Below are 20,256 nucleotides of genomic sequence, written 5' to 3'. Positions count from 1 at the left end.
GATCAGATTAATTCAAATCAGATTAGATCAGATCAGCTTTTCATTCCCAAGTGATAATCACACATATTTACTCCTTTATACAGTATTATCGTCATCAACAGATAGTTTCATTGATCAGTGCAGAGGCTGAGCTGAGAGAGCTGAAGCTGTGCGAACTGTGTGTGTGTTGGTCTGCTGTGGTTTGTGCTGAGAAGCAGAAGTGAGTGCACGTTCAGGTCACGGCGACTGTTGTTGAGCAGACCACAGACACAGGAAGTCCCGCCCTGGTTCCCCTCTCAGCCCTCCTTCCTCCAGCGCTCTGCAGGACACCTGATTTCTCTGAAGGGGGAGAAAACATTTCCTCATGAAGGAAAGAAGCTGAGAAACATTCATCCTCTCATTTCAAACTGCTGACTGCTCCTTTCTTCTTTTTCACCTTTTCACTTCATATTGAGACCAGAATTCAACTCATTTTGACCTGAAAATCCTTCAGTCCTTCAAAGGTATGGACACACACACACACACACACACACACACACACACACACACACACACACACACACACACCAGTGGTGGAGCCAGAACGTCACTGATGTTTAAATATCTACACCGATGAGAGGATATAGAGCAGAGACCTATAGTCTGTTAAATTTCACTGTTCAGACCTGAAGCAGTAAAAGAGGGAGAGAACAAGAGAGATATGGCCGATAGGCTACGTGATGAAGCTGTTTTGTTTTGCTGCTCTTCAACCAGAGCAGCAAAGAAGAAGTTTAGTTCCTCTGTTACCAGAGGAACTGAACTTCCTTACATAACCACAGTCATTACAGGCAGGCTGGATAGAATATATGCAATAAAACCAGAGAAAAGTCTCTTGATGCTGACAGAGGTTAAAGGGAGCATTATAATGGCCGTCATCAGACTCTCGATATTACGAGAAATATCTGACAGGCAGCGATCCAGTATTTTCATCAGAGTTGGCAGTCCCGATCCGTTTTCCTTCTGATGAGGTGAGTGAATACAGTATGTTCAGAATCAGCTATTTAATCCCATTGAAGTCACAGAGAGGCTTTCAAATGTTTTTGGCACCAAAAGTGGCAGATCCAGGTGCAAAAGAGACCTGTGCTCTCATGACTCCTTGTGTGTCCTCTTTAGGTCCATGGTTGAACTCTGACATCTGTCTGTCCAGAACACAGAGCCATAGAGCTTTTAAAACACTGTTCCTTTTGACAGCCGTTGTTTTCCCGCAATGTACTGGTGACAATAGAAGTGTCAAACTTTGAAGGCAGTTTGCGTTCAGGAGAGGCAGCCACATCCCAGTTAGCTCTCTCATGCTTTTCCCTGAATTCTTTCAGTCTGCCTCCAGACATTTTCAAAGTCACCAACTGAATTTCAACAAGGGAGGTCGGTATGTAGAGTGGGAGGTAGGTAGGTCGGTAGGTAGGTAGGAAGGTAGGTGGGAGGTCGGGATGTAGGCAGGGAGGTAGGTAGGTAGGGAGGTAGGTAGGTAGGTGGGAGGTAGGGATGTAGGCTGGTAGGTAGGTAGGTAGGTAGGTAGGTAGGTAGGTAGGTAGGTAGGTAGGTAGGTCGGTGGGAGGTTGGGATGTAGGCAGGGAGGTAGGGAGGTAGGTACGTAGGTAGGGAGGGAGGTAGGAAGGTAGATAGGTAGGTAGGTAGGTACGTAGGCAGGGCGGGAGGTAGGAAGGTAGGTAGGTGGGTAGATTCAAGATTCAAGAAAACTTTATTGTCATACCAGTTCACATTAACATGTTTGTGGCACAAAAAGGGGATACTCAGGTCCCGGGTCAGAAGTCTAACTCTAGGACTAACTCAAAGGATACTAATGATAATACAGATTAAAAAAATCAATAAATAAATAATCATAAAAAGTATTTGCAGACAGTGTTACAAGAGCAGTAACCTGGTGTGCAAAGTGTTCAGTGCTCAGTAATAGCAGTGTCTCTCTGGTGCGGAGTAGGAGCCTACAGAGCACGACTGGAGTTCAGCAGTCTAACAGCTTCAGGAAAGAAGCTGTTTCTGAGTCTGGTGGTTCTGCTCTGTATGCTCCTCAGCCGCCTTCCTGAGGGAAGGGACTGAAACAGGCTGTGTGCTGGATGAGTGGTGTCTTTGAGGATGCGGCGAGCCCTCCCTCTGCAACGTGAAGAGTAGAGGTCCGAGATGGTGGGCAAGCTGCTCCCAACAGTTCTTTGTTGCAGCCTTCACCACCCTCTGCAGAGTCTTCTTCTCAGTGGCAGTGCAGCTGCCATGCCACATGGTGATGCAGGTGCTGAGGACGCTCTCCACCGCACAACGGTAGAAGCTTTTCAGGACCGGGCTCCCCAGCCCAGACTTCCGCAGCTTCCTGAGGAATTAGAATTGCTGGTGGGCTTTCCTCACCAGACAGGAGGTGTTTGTCCTCCAGGTGAGGTCACTGGATATGTGCACACCCAGGTACCTGTAGCTGGACACCGTCTCCACGGCTGCTTCGCCAATGTGCAGGGGAGAGAGGGGGCGCTTGTCCTTTGTCCAACACCATCTCCTTGGTCTTCTTCACAGTGATGCAGAGGTTGTTGTCTCCACACCACTGCACCAGGTGCTCCACCTCCTTTCTGTAATTGGAGTCATGGTTGTCGGAGATGCATCCCACTACTGCTGCGTCGTCTGCAAACTTCACAATGTGACAGCCGGAGTGTGTCGCCGAGCAGTCGTATGTCAGCAGAGTGAACAGAAGGGGTCTCAGCACACAGCCTTGTGTGGAGCCGGTGCTGAGGCTGATGGAGGAGGAGATGGTGTTATGGATCCTGACGGTCTGAGGTCTGTTGGTCAGGAAGTCCAGGACCCAGTTCCCCAGTGTGGATCTCAGCCCAAGGAAGGAAAGCTTCTGCACCAGTGTCTGTGGGATGATGGTGTTGGGATGTAGGTAGGGAGGTGGGTAGGTCGGTAGGTACACTGTAACGAAATGCTGTAAGAATATGGTCAAATTCTGACAGTAGCATACTGTTTCTCCTGAAAACAGCAATATAGTGTTTAAAACAATGCATTCTGGGCAATATTTCTGGGCACTTTACTGTTTTACATAAAATACTGTAAGATACCATTAACAGCATTGCATTCTGGGAGTAATGTCTGAATAAACGGTGAAATTACAGTAGCTATGTGTCAAGAGGTGCATGCTGGGAAGTCATTTCTGGACTCTTTTCTTTTGGATTTACTGTTGGATAGAATCCTCTATCATCGTATAAAATGTAAGTTGAAATACCTTTTATCTTTTCTGGTGACGTTTGCTTTCTAAAGGGTACTTCTATTGCAATAAACTTAGAAATAAATAAACCTCAAACAAAGTTATCAGTAAGCTTGCAGGAAAGTACAGCAGTAATGTTCAGTAACTTGCTATTGTACAGGCTCAAAAAGATAAAGGATAGAAAAAACAGACATCCCTTTATTCTGTTTTAAGTTGAGTTATTTTCTATGCACAATAATCTCAGTAAACACTGCGATTCCACATCCAGCCGCTGGGAGGCGCGTGGCTCTGGTGGTATGGAGTAGAGGAGGCCGCAGAAGAAGAATAAACCTTCCTAGATGGAGTTAAGTCAGCTCGCGCGTGTCCTGTCTCTTCTCCACCACAGGTTAGTGTAAAGTGCTTTAAAATGAATATAAAAAGCAGACATCAATGGCTGAAAATGTTGTTTATTGAGGAGATCACATGCGGTTGCAATCGAGGTGATCTATGAAGAGACTCATGAGGGAAAGCAGCAGAGAAGGCACTGCTAATCTATGCTAATGCTAGCGGAGCTGAGTTGCATGTGTGATCTGAAAAGAAACAGCTGAGATTATCAAATGGTATTTACTTTGCATCTTCTGGAAACGGTTCTTACACTATGATATTGCTATTGTAAAACTGTGTGGTGGATACCAGATTAGAAATACCATATTGGAGGTGAGAGTAAATATGAGAGAAATATTATTTTAAGGCACCATCAGGAAGAAACGCATACTTTGTTCAGCCTTGTGTAATCTGTGTTCTATGTGATAATCAGTATGCATATAGAAAATAAATAGGCACAGTTCATGGTATTTGGTTTAAGTGAATTGGTTTGTGTGCATAATAGTCAGAGAAACAAGTTCATGATCTTTGTTATTTTGTTAAAATAATCCTTCTTTAGAAATAATGGGATGTGATAAATTCAGATTGTTAAGAAAATTATGTTATGATCAATATGAAAGAAATGGGACTGAAGATGATGTTTTGATTGATTTGGCACCTGATTTCTGTGAAGAATAAACCTTCCTCTGTGGAGTGAATCAGCTCAACATGTGTATCCCGTCTCTTCGCCACCACAGCATGTTGAGACGACCATCCATACTGCTGCCTTCTGACCACATTGTCAGAGGTCCAACACTATCATCATTTTGTTGGTAAGGATGACTTTATGAACACTTCAGTTAAGTTAGCCATATTTTTTTCTGTTTTGTGTTGTGTTTGGTTAGCAGCTAGAAACATCACTGTACTTCTATTTTGGGGGGTTTTGGAGTGTTTCCTATGTTTCTGTGCATCACATGAATGAATGGCAGCTAACATTAAAAGACTACATTTAGTAGAGCTACTTTTTTATCAGTATGTCAGCTTCTTGAAGTAGAGAAATTTATACATGTTCTTTCTGAAATAATAACTTCACATTTCAGGTGGAACAGAGTGTGTGAGTGCTGGACGCTGGATGATCAGCCTTGAGCGTCATATCTTGTGTGAGGGCCTCAGCCAACATTTGTGACTATCGTGTTTTTCAGGGGCTTCATCGGGATAAACCCGGAAAAAAGGACCAAGGCAAACCAGGGCAAGACAGGACAGGGAGAGTCGTTCAGAAGAAGTCCACTACTGTTAACCACCATGTGTCCACTCTTCTGAAGAACCTAATGGACTTGGAGTGGGATTTCATGTCGGCTAAGTTAGTGAGACCTCGTCACCTAAGCACTGCACATCAGTGCAGCCTCATTTCCCATGTTCTTTTTTTGTTTGTGTTTTTGTGATGTGTTCTCCTTTTTACTGCAAAAATGTGGCTATTTAAGTTGTGTAGCACTGCAGAAAAAATGTTGTTTATGATTATTATGTTCTATTTTTGGAGGACTTGGAGCCTTCTTTTTATATTTAAAAAAATGTTTAAAATGTTAATAAATGAAATGTTAATAAATGTTTCAAATAAATATTGATAAGATACTTTCAGGTCTCTTCTTTTCCATAGATTAATTTACTACTGCATTTAAGTTAACTGACTCATTCAGCATTTTGTACAGAATATCATGTTACATTTGCTTATCTGCTAATTCTAATCATATGTTATTTTTACAAAAATAACTTATAGTATTTTGCTTGGGATTATGGTGAAGATTTACAGTGTTTTAATACTTAACAGTAATAAAATGTATATTAAGTTTACAGTAAGCAAGCTGTATAAAAACGGTAATATACTGGAAACCTTCTGCCAGCAGTCTACTGTAAAAATCAATAAAAAACAGTAATGTCCTGTAATTCATGTGCTGAATTACAGCACATTACTGTTAGTATTATTACGGTAATATACTGTGAAGTATATAACAGTAGGCCAACCGTAAAATTAACAGTAAAATGCTGGAACCACTGCTGCCAGTATTTTACTGTTATTTTACAGGACAGTTGTTTACAGTGTAGGTGGGGAGGTAGGTAGGTAGGTAGGGAGGTAGGTAGGGAGGGAGGGAGGTAGGGAGGGAGGTCGGTAGGTAGGGAGGTAGGTAGGTAGGGAGGGAGGTAGGTAGGTAGGTAGGTAGGTAGGGAGGGAGGGAGGTAGGTAGGGAGGTAGGGAGGTAGGTAGGTAGGCAGGTAGGTAGGGAGGGAGGTAGGTAGGTAGGGAGGTCGGGAGGGAGGGACGTACGTAGGTAGGTAGGGAGATAGGGAGGTAGGGAGGGAGGGAGGTAGGTAGGTAGGGAGGTCGGGAGGGAGGGACGTACGTAGGTAGGTAGGTAGGTAGGTAGGTAGGTAGGGAGGGAGGGAGGTAGGTAGGGAGGTAGGGAGGTAGGTAGGTAGGTAGGTAGGTAGGTAGGTAGGTAGGTAGGGAGGTAGGTAGGGAGGGAGGTAGGTAGGGAGGTAGGGAGGTAGGTAGGGAGGGAGGTAGGTAGGTAGGTAGGTAGGGAGGTAGGTAGGTAGGTAGGTAGGTAGGTAGGTAGGTAGGGAGGTAGGTAGGGAGGGAGGTAGGTCGGGAGGGAGGGACGTACGTAGGTAGGTAGGGAGATAGGGAGGTAGGGAGGGAGGGAGGTAGGTAGGTAGGGAGGTCGGGAGGGAGGGACGTACGTAGGTAGGTAGGTAGGTAGGGAGGGAGGGAGGTAGGTAGGGAGGTAGGGAGGTAGGTAGGTAGGTAGGTAGGTAGGTAGGTAGGGAGGTAGGTAGGGAGGGAGGTAGGTAGGGAGGTAGGGAGGTAGGTAGGGAGGGAGGTAGGTAGGTAGGTAGGTAGGGAGGTAGGTAGGGAGGAAGGGAGGTAGGGAGGGAGGTCGGTAGGTAGGGAGGTAGGTAGGTAGGGAGGGAGGTAGGTAGGTAGGTAGGTAGGTAGGGAGGGAGGGAGGTAGGTAGGGAGGTAGGGAGGTAGGTAGGTAGGTAGGTAGGGAGGGAGGTAGGTAGGTAGGGAGGTCGGGAGGGAGGGACGTACGTAGGTAGGTAGGGAGATAGGGAGGTAGGGAGGGAGGGAGGTAGGTAGGTAGGGAGGTCGGGAAGGAGGGACGTACGTAGGTAGGTAGGTAGGTAGGTAGGTAGGGAGGGAGGGAGGTAGGTAGGGAGGTAGGTAGGTAGGTAGGTAGGTAGGTAGGTAGGTAGGGAGGTCGGGAGGGAGGGACGTACGTAGGTAGGTAGGGAGGTAGGTAGGGAAGGAGGTATTTAGGTAGGTAGGGAGAGAGGTAGGTAGGTAGGTAGATCGATCTTGAGGGGACAGTTGGGGCAATGATGGTTGGTCTGTCTGCACCTCCAATACTCCTGTCCTTTCCTCTGAGGACCCCCCAGTGGGTTGGGAAGAACACTCGGAGGAGAAAGCAGTACGAGGCCGGCGTTAGTGGGGGGCGGGGCAGTGTGTGTCTGTCGCTGAACCCCAGGCTACCCTGCTCTCCTGCTTGTACCTGCTTCTTGGTCTGTACCAACACTGACTTCAGGAATCCCTGGTTCATAGCAGGCTGTTCCTGCTGTATCCTGGCTACGTCTGCCATCATTCTTGCCAGCACCTCCACAGGCTGCATCCACTGCGTCTCTGACGTCCCCTGCTGGTGTGTTGGGCACCAATGTGACCTGAGTTCGCCAGCACAGATGAAACACAGGCCATTGTTGTCTCTCCCCATTCTCCCCAAGGGAATGTTCTTCAGCCAGCAGCTTTCCAGACTTTGCTCTGCTCTGCTGCCTCCTTCACTGGAGCTCTGGCCTTTTTAATTCCGGCCACAACTGAGGGACAGAGGGAGAGAGACAATCAGCAATCATGAGAAACAGCTGTCCATCATTGCTTCTCTCCAGAGTAACTCCCTGAGCCAATGCCGCCACCCCACCCCACAGTTGAGCCAAAACCCTGCCCACCACCACACCAGGAAAAGATGAGATCTGTCTGGGATGAAGGTAACCACCACAGTTAATGCTCAGAGGAGAGATCGCAAAAGATGGTTTGCTGTTAAAGTCTGTGGCAAAAATCCCAGAGTGGACAGAAGCGGGATGAGCTCTGGGATGGCTTCATTTCCTCTTGAGTCTGGCTCCAATAATATGTGTCAATCACAACATAAATTCATTAATACATGTCTTGCCAAAAAAAAATAAACAATCATATGTCCAAGCTGGGTACCAAACCTTGGTTTCCTGCATGACGAACATTAATTCTGCCCCTGCTGCTGATCCCTGGTCCCTGACTCTTGGTCTCTGACTCCTGGTACCTGACTCCTGGTCGCTGACTTCTGGTCCCTGACTCCTGGTCTCTGACTCCTGGTCTCTGACTCCTCGTCCCTGACTCCTGGTCCCTGACTCCTGGTCCCTGAGTCCTGGTCTCTGACTCTTGGTCTGTCACACCCAGAAGATGGACCCAAACTCAGACCACATGAGGATGGAGTAGTGAAGGGTTTCCTGAAGTTTAGAGGCGTGGAAACCCAAAGCAGAGTTCCAGAAGGCTGCATGACATGAGCACACAAGGAAACAAAGCAAGGTGACCGGGGAAACACAAAGGAAGCCAGATGAACCAGCAACCACACAAGAGCTGAGAAAGGTTAATAAAGGGGAGACACAGAGCCAGCACATGAGGGTAATGAGCACACGGGGAAAGACCATTGGTCGATGGAAACATGAGGTGAGGTAGACAACAGGTGGGGCTGATGACACACATGGACACAGAACAGGATGGGACCCAGCCAGGGGGCGGGGCCCAGAGGGTCCTGACATGGTCACTGACTCATGGTCTCTGATTCCTGCTCTGCACTCCAAGTTGTCAAGAATATATCATAAAATCTGTGGTCGTCGTACCCAAATAAAATCAGACATTGTCTTTGATAAACTTGAACCTGAAACAAGCGAACGATTGAGAAGGAGCTCATGAGGATTCTTGTTTTGTGTTTTTCAGAGTCAAACATCTCACCTGCATTAAAGCGTATCAGCACCTCATCGTGGTGTTTCCAGGAAGTCGATGAACACAGTGAAGGTTTCGTGAGATAAATCAGACTCTTCACAAGGACAAAGATGAGCAAAACTGAAAAAGTCCTCCTGGGAATTCTGGAGGAGTTGGAACGTGAGGACTTTGAAAAGTTCCAGCGATATTTGTGGCATGATGGGGTTCTTGGAAGGTTTCCACATATCCCAAAGAGTAAACTGGAGGGATTGGACAGGATTAACACAGTGAATGTGATGCTCCAAACCTACAGCAATCATACTCTTGAAGTCACTAAAGTGGTTTGCAAGAAAATGAAGATAATGGGTATATGGGAGAAGCACGACAAAGACATCTCAGAACCTGAAGGTAAGTCCTGGAAACATGAAAACTTGATGTTATAACTTACATGTACCTAATGTGAAACAACAGAGATGAATCATGACAGGTAAAATGACAATAATGACAAACTGTCCTCTGCTACTACATTGATCTTTTCATTTCCATGGTTTTTTATTTGGTAAAAGTAACACATGACCTTACAGTCCTTCTCTGACACAAAACATCAAATGTCTCTGGTGTTAGTGTTGAAGATCAGTTTATCTGCATGACATTTTGCACCCAGTCTGAAATTCACAGTCCAATGAGCTGAAGAGAAAACAAACACATGAGAAAATGATTCTTGACTTTTTATCACTTCCAGAGGACCACCTAGTTTGAGTTAATCGCTTCTGATTATACAAACCAAATGTCAAAGCTAAGAACTTCCAGTTCCTGGTGAAATGTATAGGACATATGTGTGTTAAACCTAATTTATTTTTGAGCAGTTTGAATATGAGCCTAAATGTTTTTTATGTTTTTTTTTTTTTCGCTCAAAAAATTAATTGGGGAAAGATGGATCTCAAAAAGTTCTTCTGTCAGCGATATCTAAGAAGTGTCAGGAAAAAATCAAGTCCAAACTGAAGAACGAGTTCCAGTATGTGTTTGAGGGAATCCCTGAGCAAGGAGAGTCCACCGTCCTGAACGAGATCTACACAGCGCTCCACATCACAGTGGGAGGGACTGCAGGGGTCAATCAGGAACATGAGGTCATACAGATTGAAAATGCATCAAGGGAACCAGACACAGAGGAAACAATTACCACACTAGACAACATCTTTAAAGACTCACCTGGAAGGTCTAAACCAATCAGAACGGTGCTGACAAAGGGAGTGGCTGGCATTGGGAAAACAGTCCTGACACAGAAGTTCACTCTGGACTGGGCTGAAGACAAAGACAACCAGGACGTCCACTTCATATTTCCATTCACCTTCAGAGAGCTGAATGTAGTGAAGGAGAAGAAGTTCAGCTTGGTGGAACTTGTTCATCACTTCTTCAATGAAACTGAAGAAGTAGGAATCTGCAGCTTTGAAGAATTCCAGGTGATCTTCATCTTTGATGTTCTGGATGAATATCGACTCCCTCTGGACTTCCACCAGACCAAATTCCCGAATAAAGTTACAGAGCCCACCTCAGTGGATGTTCTGCTGATAAACCTCATCAGGGGGAAACTGCTTCACTCTGCTCGAATCTGGATCACCACACGACCTGCAGCAGCCAATCAGATCCCTGCTGACTGTGTGGACAGGGTGACAGAGGTCCGAGGGTTTAACGACTTACAGAAGGAGAAGTACTTAAAGAATAGTTTCAGAGACAAGGAGCAGGCCAGCAGGATCATCTCCCACATCAAGAAATCCCGAAGCCTCCACATCATGTGCCACATCCCGGTCTTCTGCTGGATCACTGCTACAGTTCTGGAGGAAGAGTTGGAGAAGAGAGAGGGAGGAGAGCTGCCCAAGACCCTGACTGAGATGTACATCCGCCACCTGGTGACCCAGGTCAAATTGAACAGTGTCAAGTATGATAACAAACCTGCCTCACATGAACCCAGGACTCCAGAGAGCAGGGAGATGATAGAGTCTCTGGGGTAACTGACTTTGGATCAACTGCAGAAAGGAAACCTGATCTTTGATCCGTCCGACCTGACAGAGTGTGGCATCGATCTTGAAGCAGCCTCAGTGTACTCAGGAATGTTCACAAAGATCTTGAAAAAGGAGGAAGGCCTCCTCAACAGTGTGTTCTGCTTCATCCATCTGAGCCTTCAGGAGTTTCTGGCTGCTCTTCATGTCCATCAGACCTTCATCAAGTCAGGAATCAACCTGCTGGATGGAAAACAGGAAACATCCTGGATGCCCAAAGAGATGAAGACAACACCAGATCTCCACCATCTCCATCAGAGAGCTGTGGATGAGGCCTTGAAGAGTCCAAATGGACACCTGGACTTGTTCCTCCGCTTCCTCCTGGGTCTTTCACTGGAGACCAATCAGAGTCTCCTTCGAGGTCTGCTGACACAGACAGGAAGTAGCTCACAGACCAATCAGGAAACAGTCCAGTACATCAAGAAGAAGCTGAGTGAGAGTCTGTCTGCAGAGAGAAGCATCAATCTGTTCCACTGTCTGAATGAACTGAATGATGGTTCTCTGGTGGAGCAGATACAACGGTACCTGAGATCAGGATGTCTGTCCACAGACAGTCTGTCTCCTGCTCAGTGGTCAGCTCTGGTCTTCATCTTACTGTCATCAGAAGAAGATCTGAAGGAGTTTGACATGAAGAAATACTCTGCTTCAGAGGAGGCTCTTCTGAACCTGCTGCCAGTGGTCAAAGCCTCCTACAAAGCTCTGTTCGTACTGCATGAAATAAAATATAGAGATGTGTCCAGGACAAACATTGATCTGGTTTTCATTGTTGGTTCTTCTGCAGGTTAAGCTACTGTGGTCTGTCAGAGAGAAGCTGTGGAGCTCTGTCCTCAGTTCTCAGCTCTCAGTCCTCAGCTGTGAGATCCAAGTCCTCCCATCTGACAGAGCTGGACCTGAGCTACAACCATCCAGGAGACTCAGGAGTCAAACTACTGTCTGCTGCTGTGGAGGATCCACACTGCAAACTGGAGACTCTCAGGTATGAACTCACAACAGGAGCTCATCCTGGAGACTGACATGTTCTTCAGAATGTCTCCAGTTGATGATCAGACAGGATTTATCAGGAGGAGGTTTTATTCCTGTCAGGTGAAAAGACTCCTAAATGAGTATTCCTCACTGTTCTAACACTGGATGCTAGCTTTATCATTAGACATGGGAAAGATGTGTGATTATAGTTAAGTGGGAGTTTGTTGGGATGTCGTGGACAGGTTCGGATGTGGAGAGAAGATGGTTTAAAAAAACAAAAAAAACCAAAACAGAAACTCACTTATCATTCTCAAGAGGTTTGTGTCTTGACCAATTTTATGTTCTCTTCCCCCTTCCTGTCAAGGGACAATGCAGGGACGCCTCACGTCCTCCTCCTTTTAGTCCTCACCTCAGAGACACTGGGAAAATTTATCAGGAATAGTCAGGATATTCACGGTGTCACTTAAGGCAAGACGACAGAAGATATTGTTGTATGCTGATGACATTTCACTTTTTCTTTCAAACCCTGAAGTCTCAGTCCTGGACACTCTGTCAGTTTTTAACACATGAGGTTCAATATGTGGATATAAACCAAATCTGAGGCTGATACAGAGAGACAATGTAAGATACTGCATAGAGCCCACATAGCACCATGTGTCCTTAAAAAGAAGGAGAACCAGACCTCTGTTCTTTGCATTCAATGGAAACAGAATATAGGGACATTCATTCAAAGTTTCTGGAAGTGTTCCTTTGATTTCCAGCAACGTAGCACAGGAATTGGGTCAAATGTTCTCTCTTAAAGTCCCAAAGGATTCAAGTCTTTTCAAATTAGACCTGCCTTCAAAAACATGATCTCTGAGGAGATCTGACTTCAGAATCTGTGGCAAACTTGTGTTTGTGGTGAGGATATGCAGTTTAAAACAGTGGAAAAGAGACAAACCACCCATTGTTACACTATGGGACCAGGGAATGCAGAAAGTTTGACCTAGATAAAGATTGACTGCATGAATGAATGGAGCTGATCATCTGTTTGAGAGGACATGGTCTGCCTTCAGGGAACTGGACATTAGGGGAGAAATGCCCTCGACTGGTGTTCTTCCACCAGATGATCTGTGAGAGTGAAATGTGAAGATTTATTGTTAACACCTGTCTTTAAACCTCCAACTGAATTTTTCAATGAAAGGTCAAGAAGTGTCAAGGATCCTTTAAAAGTACATTTCCCAACTGCATTTAGGAGGAGAGGAACAGAAAAATTCCAACAGGTTTCATCTTCATCACACTGACTCAAAGCAGCAGAAAGACTTTCAGGTTTGGAGCAAAGTTTGAACCTTTAAGAGGAAACACAGGATATATCTCAATTTCTCTCTTCATGTTGGAAAACCCTTCTGACTGTCTTTCTTCCTGCAGGGTGGACCCTGGTGGACAGCAGTGGCTCAAACCTGGTCTGAGGAAGTGTAAGTTGGACAAGAAAAGCCTGTCAAAAAGTGTCCTCATCAAACTTCCTCTCAATCAGGAAGTCCACAAACAACAAATCCGTCACGTGTTTCTGATCAGGACTTTTCTCTTTTTCTCTCCATCAGATTTCATTCAACTTGAACTGGATGAAAACTCAATGAGCAGAAAAGTCAAACTGTCCAACAACAACAGGACGATGACATATGTGCAGGAACCGCAGCCATATCCTGATCACCCAGACAGATTTGGTGACTGGGGTGGTCAGCTACTGTGTAAAAATGTTCTGAGTGGTCGATGTTACTGGGAGGTCGAGTGGAGTAGACTGGTGAAGACTAATTCTGTATCAGTGAGCTACAGGGGAATCAGTCGGAAACGACTCATTGACAGCATGTTTGGACATAATGATCAGTCCTGGGAGCTGTTCTGCTATTCTGCTGTCTTTCACAATAACAAAACAACATTGTTGCCCAAATCCTCCTTCTTCTCCTCCTGGTCTGGTAGAGTAGCAGTGTATGTGGACTGTCCTGCTGGCTCTCTGTCCTTCTTCAGAGTCTCCTCTGACTCTCTGATCCACCTCTACACCTTCAACACCACATTCACTGATCCTCTCTATGCTGGATTTTCAGTCTCGACTTCAATGAGTCTGTGTGATCTGTAAGAAGGCTGGTCTCTGTCTCTGACAGCAGGAAGGAGGAGACGCCCATCAGAAGGTGGGAGGGGTCTGTAATAAAGTAGCTCCTTCAAAGATTTCTTGAAATGTTCAATGCTGACATGTTGATGACATTGAAAAAAATATGACACAAGGGGAATTTCACTTCCAGGAGATAAAAGAAAGGAAGGTCATGCAATGTTTGACAACACCGGACAGAGACAAACATTTTCCCAAACTAAAACCACACTTTACTGGTTTTATTATTATCACTAATAATAAACACTAAAACCGAAAAATGACAGAGCAACTCGGTTCAATGAAAGGAATGAGTGTAACAGCTTAACTTTTAATAATAATAATAATAATGCATTGGTTTTATACAGCGCTTTTCAGGACACTCAAAGACGCTTCACATTGCATTATTCAATCTCTCCATACTGGGTTTTCCATTTTGACCGAGGTCTGCTGACCACTCAACCACATGACAAGCCACCCTGAAGGCCAGCAAGAGGCAGCAAGGAAAGAAAAGCAAGGCTCACCTCCGTGACAATGACCACCAGTGTTGTCACTAACGTGCTACTAATTAACGCGTTACTTTAATCTGACTACTTTCTTTCAGTAACCTAACGCGTTCATTTTTCCAAACCAGTAATCTGATTAAAGTTAGTTTCCTAAGTGACTGTGCGTGACTATTTTGTTATTACCTCATAATATATGTATAAGTGTATAAAAGGCTGGGTTAGGGAGTGTCCGGGTTGGTTCTGGTGGCCGGAAATGACGGCAGGTCATCAGCTGTGGCACTTGAATGTTCAGCGGGAGCGTTTGGACTCGCGGATCCCCCTCCCTTCAGTCACCTTAAATCCTTTGCCTACGAGTCTGTATCACCTCCACCTTTCCTGCTTCACCTTACGGATGTGCGTGTTGTGGTTGATGCCTCGGATCCACAGTAAATGACCAAAGTGAGTATCATTCATCCGCAGCATGCGTTTGTCCCCATCAGCTGTGATCCGTGTGTTCTTTCCGTGCCGTGCTGGGCCCCCTCATTACAGAAAGATGTTCATTCCTGCCGCTACCAAGTCGTGCCTGTGTGTCATCCGGTAGTTTCATCCCTGTTTAATTTCCTTAATTGGTCAATCGATAGCGTTTGCGCTGGTGGGAGCGCTTGGTTTAACCAGCCACACAGCGAGTGGTGGGTGGTGTAAGTTAAACTTCCGCATTGGTGGGAGCGCTTGTTTTCCACACCCGCGCATTCGGGCGGGTGGTGTTTATTTGCCTATATGTTTATTCTTCATTCGAAGAGATTTTCTTTGTATTGGGGCCTTGTATTGGGACATGACAGATGCAAAATGATATATGTGACTGAAAGGTGAAAACTACAGAGACTGGAGCTGATCTGTTTCTTATTATGATTTATTCCAGAACAGATTTGTGGTTACGGGCATCACCTAATAAACACGCATCTGAAGAGCCAAACCTCCTCCTCCTCCTCCTCCTGTGTTCGTACCGACACTCATCTTGAATGCTGGATCAACCTAAAGAACTGCGCCTCACACCTCATCTCACTTACAATAAGTGAATTTCTAAGAGAAAATGTTTCTCTTGCATTTGGGAGTGACGTCGCATGTCACGTTTTCCCAGGGGAGGACAAAACGCCGGGGCATGTATATTAAAGGTGTAATACAGGATTTTCCCGAAAAGACGAGGCCAAACGTCTGTTACTCGCTTTTTGAAAAACGCGCATGCGCCAGACCATCCGCAGTGCTCTGCTGCTTCTCCCAGGAAACGCCTATCAATGGCGGAAGGGTGCGAGCGCGACTCATCTTCTCCGGGCGTGCACGGCTCTGTTCACAGTTTCTGCGATCGGCCTCGCTCATAAAGCTTATTTTCCGAAACAATTCCAGTTTCATGATGTCAGACTTGCCATCGGTAAGCACTAGCTCAGAAGCTCACCGGCTACATAAACACTCTAAATGCACATGCGCAATACGTAGAACATGATTCAGAGCAAGCACACAACGGCCTGACGAAAGCAGCTCAGCAGAATGATTGACAAACAGACCCACCAGTTATTTAGATGATCCACCCGGAACTCAAAGCAAATAGAAAATCCTGTATTACACCTAACCAGCTGTCATTCTTATGTTGATGACAAACCTTTTGACTACTATGTAAATCCAAAATGTGTGCATTCATAGGTTGGATGCCTTCAGTGAGAATTTACAATGTAAATAGTCATGAAAATGAATAAAACACTTGCTGTTGGAGCTTTAATCTCAGTTTCATGTTTGACCACTAGGTGGGGCATGATGATCAGAAATGATTATTGGAAAGACACAGGTGATGGGCAGCAGGTTTTTTTCTCTGTAAGAGAAGAAAGAGTTCAACAGGCCATGATGTGACTTTACTGTTTATCTAAATGTTTATCAAATGAAAGAAACTGCAGCTGTCAGACAGGCTCGGATCAGGTTTGCATTCCTTGGAAAGCGCAGGGAGGAATGTGTCGTGAACATTTATGTTTTTGAAATGTTTGACTGTTCTAATGATTTGACTACTCTGTGAAATGTTGATCTAATTATTATTTTGTTTATACAGATGTTTTGAAAACTGTTTCACTGCGTCGTAAGTAGTTCATCTTGATGAATAAATAAAGCCCCGTGGCATCAGACAGAGCTCTTGCGTGGTTAATCCAAGGGCTGCTGCACACACGTCTGGACAGGAACCATGGTGCTGTCCACGGTGCTGAACAACAACCAAATACAGTTACTGGGTACTGTTTAAGCCTCATGCACGCAAAAAACTCAAATATAAACACACACACACACACACACACACACACACACACACACACACACACACACACACACACTTACACTTGCACACAAACACATACATATAAATGGACATACATATATGGACACACACAAACAGTCATAAATGGACATACGCAGTTATTTTCAGGACACATGGTGCTGTCCATGGTGCTGAAGCAACAGCTGAAGATTAGTTTAGGTGTTTTTAAATGTCTCAACAGCCTTGCACCCTCTTATTTATCAGATCTGCTTTTACCATATGTACCCTCGCGGACCCTGAGGTGCTCCATCAGCGGCTAATTATCCATGCCAAAAACCAGAACTCAAGCTCACGATGAGGCAGCTTTGAGCCACCATGGCCCTCGTATGTGGAACAGCCTGCTGGAGAACCTCAGGACTGCACATGGAGGTTGAGGTTGAGGTCTCCTGGCTAGCATGGCTGTGAAGGCGAGGACTGTCTGCATGACTTTAGAGGTCGTGGGCTGTAAAAAGCCCCTTTTCCACCAAACCAGTTCCCGTGCCAAATTGGGGACAGGGCCTCACTTTGAACCGGTTTTTGTGTTTCCACCGACTGAAGGCCAGCTCCGGCTCCAAAAAATGGGAGCTTTTTCAGGCACCTCTTCTGTGCTGGGCCAGATCAGGCCCCGGCCACGTATCCACTACATCAAGCCCTGGGGGGCGGGGTTACGTCTCCTCCGGCAAAACACGGAGTCGCCGTTTTTTTTTTTTTTTTTTTAATTAGAAAGTGGCAGTGGAGCAGCATTTAATTTAGTTTAATTTAGCCAAGAAATGGATATCAAGAATAAGCGGTGGTCTGAGGAGGAGACCCGGGGCCTCCTGGTGCTGTGGTCTGCAGCAGAAGTTCAGGAGAAACTTGGCGGGGCAGCGCAGACCCAAATTGGGATCCAAGGGGAGGTGAAGCAGCTCCTGAATGACTCTGTATCCTGGTAAGTTTTATTCATAAAGCACCGAGGTGTTAGCCTGCTGTGAATATGGAAGCTAGAAATGATCCAAACTTTGAAACTGATCAGCAGTTTGCCGGGACCGTCCTGCAGGTGACCGGTTCCGTCCCTCAGGATGTATGGATCGGCGTCCTCCCAGACCAGACCAGACCAGACCAGACCAGACCAGACCAGACCAGACCAGACCAGACCAGACCAGACAAGACCGGTAAGATTTGTTTACAGTACCAACTCATGACCGCAGAGTACAACATTTATTGGTTTGTTTATGAATGTAGAGAGTATTTATTAAAAGCTGTTCTTGTTTCTGTGCTTTTGTTCAGCAAAACGAGCGCGGTTCTGATGGCGGTCCGGTGGAGCATTCAGACCTGCAGCAACTGGAGCAGCCAGCAGGAGGAGCTCACGTCGGTGTTACTGGAAAACACCATGAAGAGACTGGACTGCTTTCCCTTTGTATAAATATTATTTATCTTTGGTGTTTTTATGGTAACAACAGCAAAGGAGACAGAACAACAATGACATTATCCCTCTGTTCTGCAAACAGAATGCAGAACCTTCGGTCACACTCTAAACATCAGTCACCAGAAAGATTAAAATCCTCCATCAGATCACAGAAGTATTGAAATAAGTCCGCCACACGGAAGTTTAGCACAAACTGCTGCTGCTGAAATGTGTCCAGCGGCAGCGTGATGGTGGAACCAGGCAGCAGGAGATCTGCAGTTCAGTCCTGAAGATAATCTAGAAAGAGAAACACAGACATCATCATATATTTACTGAATTTGTTTAACCGCGACATGACTGACACTAGCGTACTCGTTAGCAGCGAGGCTAACTGTAACACGTTCACTATAGAGCAATTAAACGTCTGATATTTACCTTCTTTCTCAAACGTCGTCGCTGGTGAGACAAGGGTGGGCGTGGCTAACAGCTGGAGGAGGCTTTGATAGCTCACCATGAATTATGGGAGTCCTCCATTGTTGTTGTGGTTTGCATGTGAACAGCTACGCCCACAGTGACGTACTGATGTTCTGCAATGACGCAATGACGTGGCTCCACCTCCACCTTCGTGGCTCCCGGTCGGTGGAAAAGCAAATCCAGTTTTCAGGAGTCCCGGGATTTCACCTTCAAACCACATTGACTGATCATCTCTATGCTGGATTTGGATTCTGGTCCCCTGGTTCTTCAGTGAGTCTGTGTCCTCTGTAGGAAGGACGTCTCTGTCTCTGACAGCAGTCCTGTCAGCACCAATCAGAGGCACAGAGCATATTAGTGGAGTTCAGCAGGGCTCACTGACGGAGCCTCAAACACTTTGGAAACACATCCTCACTCTCACTTTCTGGACAATATTCTAAAGTTAACAGGCTAGAAGCTGACAGGATAAAGGCTAACAGCCAAGAGGCTAACAGGAAAATGCTAATAGGCTCGAAGCTAACAGGATAAAGGCTGACAGCCAAGAGGCTAACAGGAAAATGCTAATAGGCTAGAAGCTAACAGGACAAGGGTGAAGAAGTGAAAGATTAAAACTATTTTAAATTGTTATATATAAATCAATTAACAAGTGAAATTGTTAAAGCCACTAAATTTGTGACAGTTGCTAAATACAGCCTGAATACTAATATGACAACATTTTTGAAAATGGTCTAAATCATTACATAAAGCATCAAACAGGTGCATTTTTTAAGACTGTTAAAATTATTAGCCTCAATAACGATAGTAAATTTGCTCAATTTCATTGGTGTGAATCAGTTATCTTTTTGAAGTAATTAATTGCAAATCAGACTGTAGTTCTCATGATTAATTGCACAATTTGTGAACTTGTAATCAATGCAAAACTCACCAATTATATGAAAAAAAGTTTTATCTTAGTTGAAACATGTATTTTAATTGTTAACAATTTCACATTCAAAACCATTCACAGATGTGGAATTTGAACCAATATTTAGGAATGCTCAAGGGCAGGACAGTCTCACTCTCTGTTATGCTCAAAAACCAGAAATTGAACTGATTTAAATTTTTCAAATAACTTGAAAGTCAAAGAAAGTCCAACAGCAGTGTATGAATTTAAAGTTCAGAAAATTCACAGTATTCCACTGAAATGTTAATATCTGAGATTGTGCCAGTGGGTGAAGCACTAGTGCGCGATGCTCCTCCTCACAGATTGAACTGTAGCAAAAGTGTACACACACTGGAAGTGTCTTCAGAAAAGATTCTATTTGTTTTAGTTCCGTTTTGTTTTGCTGCAACAGCATCATTGTGGGTTTGCTTGAAATGTTTTATCATGAAGTAATAAAGACAAATCATTGACAAGTAACAGACAGTTTCAATTTTAATAATAATAATAATAATAATAATAATAATAATAATAATAATAATAATAATAATAGATTTTATTTTTGACGCACTTTACATTTGCAATGAAATCTCAAAGTGCTACAATAGGCACAGGGTTAAAAACAAGCGCAGGGTAAAAACATTACAGTACAGCAAACTTTAAGAAACATTATCGCTGGTAAGCCTTTCTGAAGAGGAAGGTCTTCAGTCCTTTTTTAAAAGCGCCCACCGTCTGTGGGGCCCGAAGGTGGTCTGGGAGAGTGTTCCACAGACGGGGAGCTGCGGCTTCAAAGGCCCGGTCCCCCATGGTTTTGAGCCGTGTCCTGGGCTGAACCAGACGATGCAGTTGGCCTGACCGGGTCCGGGCAGAGGTGTGTGGTGTGAGCAGTTCAGTGAGGTAGGTGGGGGCGGCACCGTGCAGACAGTGATGGGTGTGCAGGAGGATCTTGTACTCTATACGGGCCT

The 20,256-nt window shown here is 45.1% G+C and overlaps 1 protein-coding gene across 1 annotated transcript in view; it reads left to right on the top strand.

The window, feature by feature from the left end:
- Positions 1-374: 374 nt before the first annotated feature.
- LOC115382200 (protein NLRC3-like) overlaps positions 375-20,256 on the top strand; it is an 85,212-nt gene continuing 65,330 nt past the window's right edge. The window contains exon 1 of the mRNA XM_030083895.1: positions 375-482. The gene's annotated coding sequence lies outside the window, so the exon portion shown is untranslated. The remainder of the gene's footprint in view (positions 483-20,256) is intronic.

The sequence above is a fragment of the Salarias fasciatus genome, chromosome 23 (genome assembly GCF_902148845.1).
Source record: "Salarias fasciatus chromosome 23, fSalaFa1.1, whole genome shotgun sequence".
NCBI lineage: Eukaryota > Metazoa > Chordata > Actinopteri > Blenniiformes > Blenniidae > Salarias > Salarias fasciatus.
Note: the sequence above shows the minus strand (reverse complement) of the source record. Positions and strands in the feature narration are given on the sequence as shown.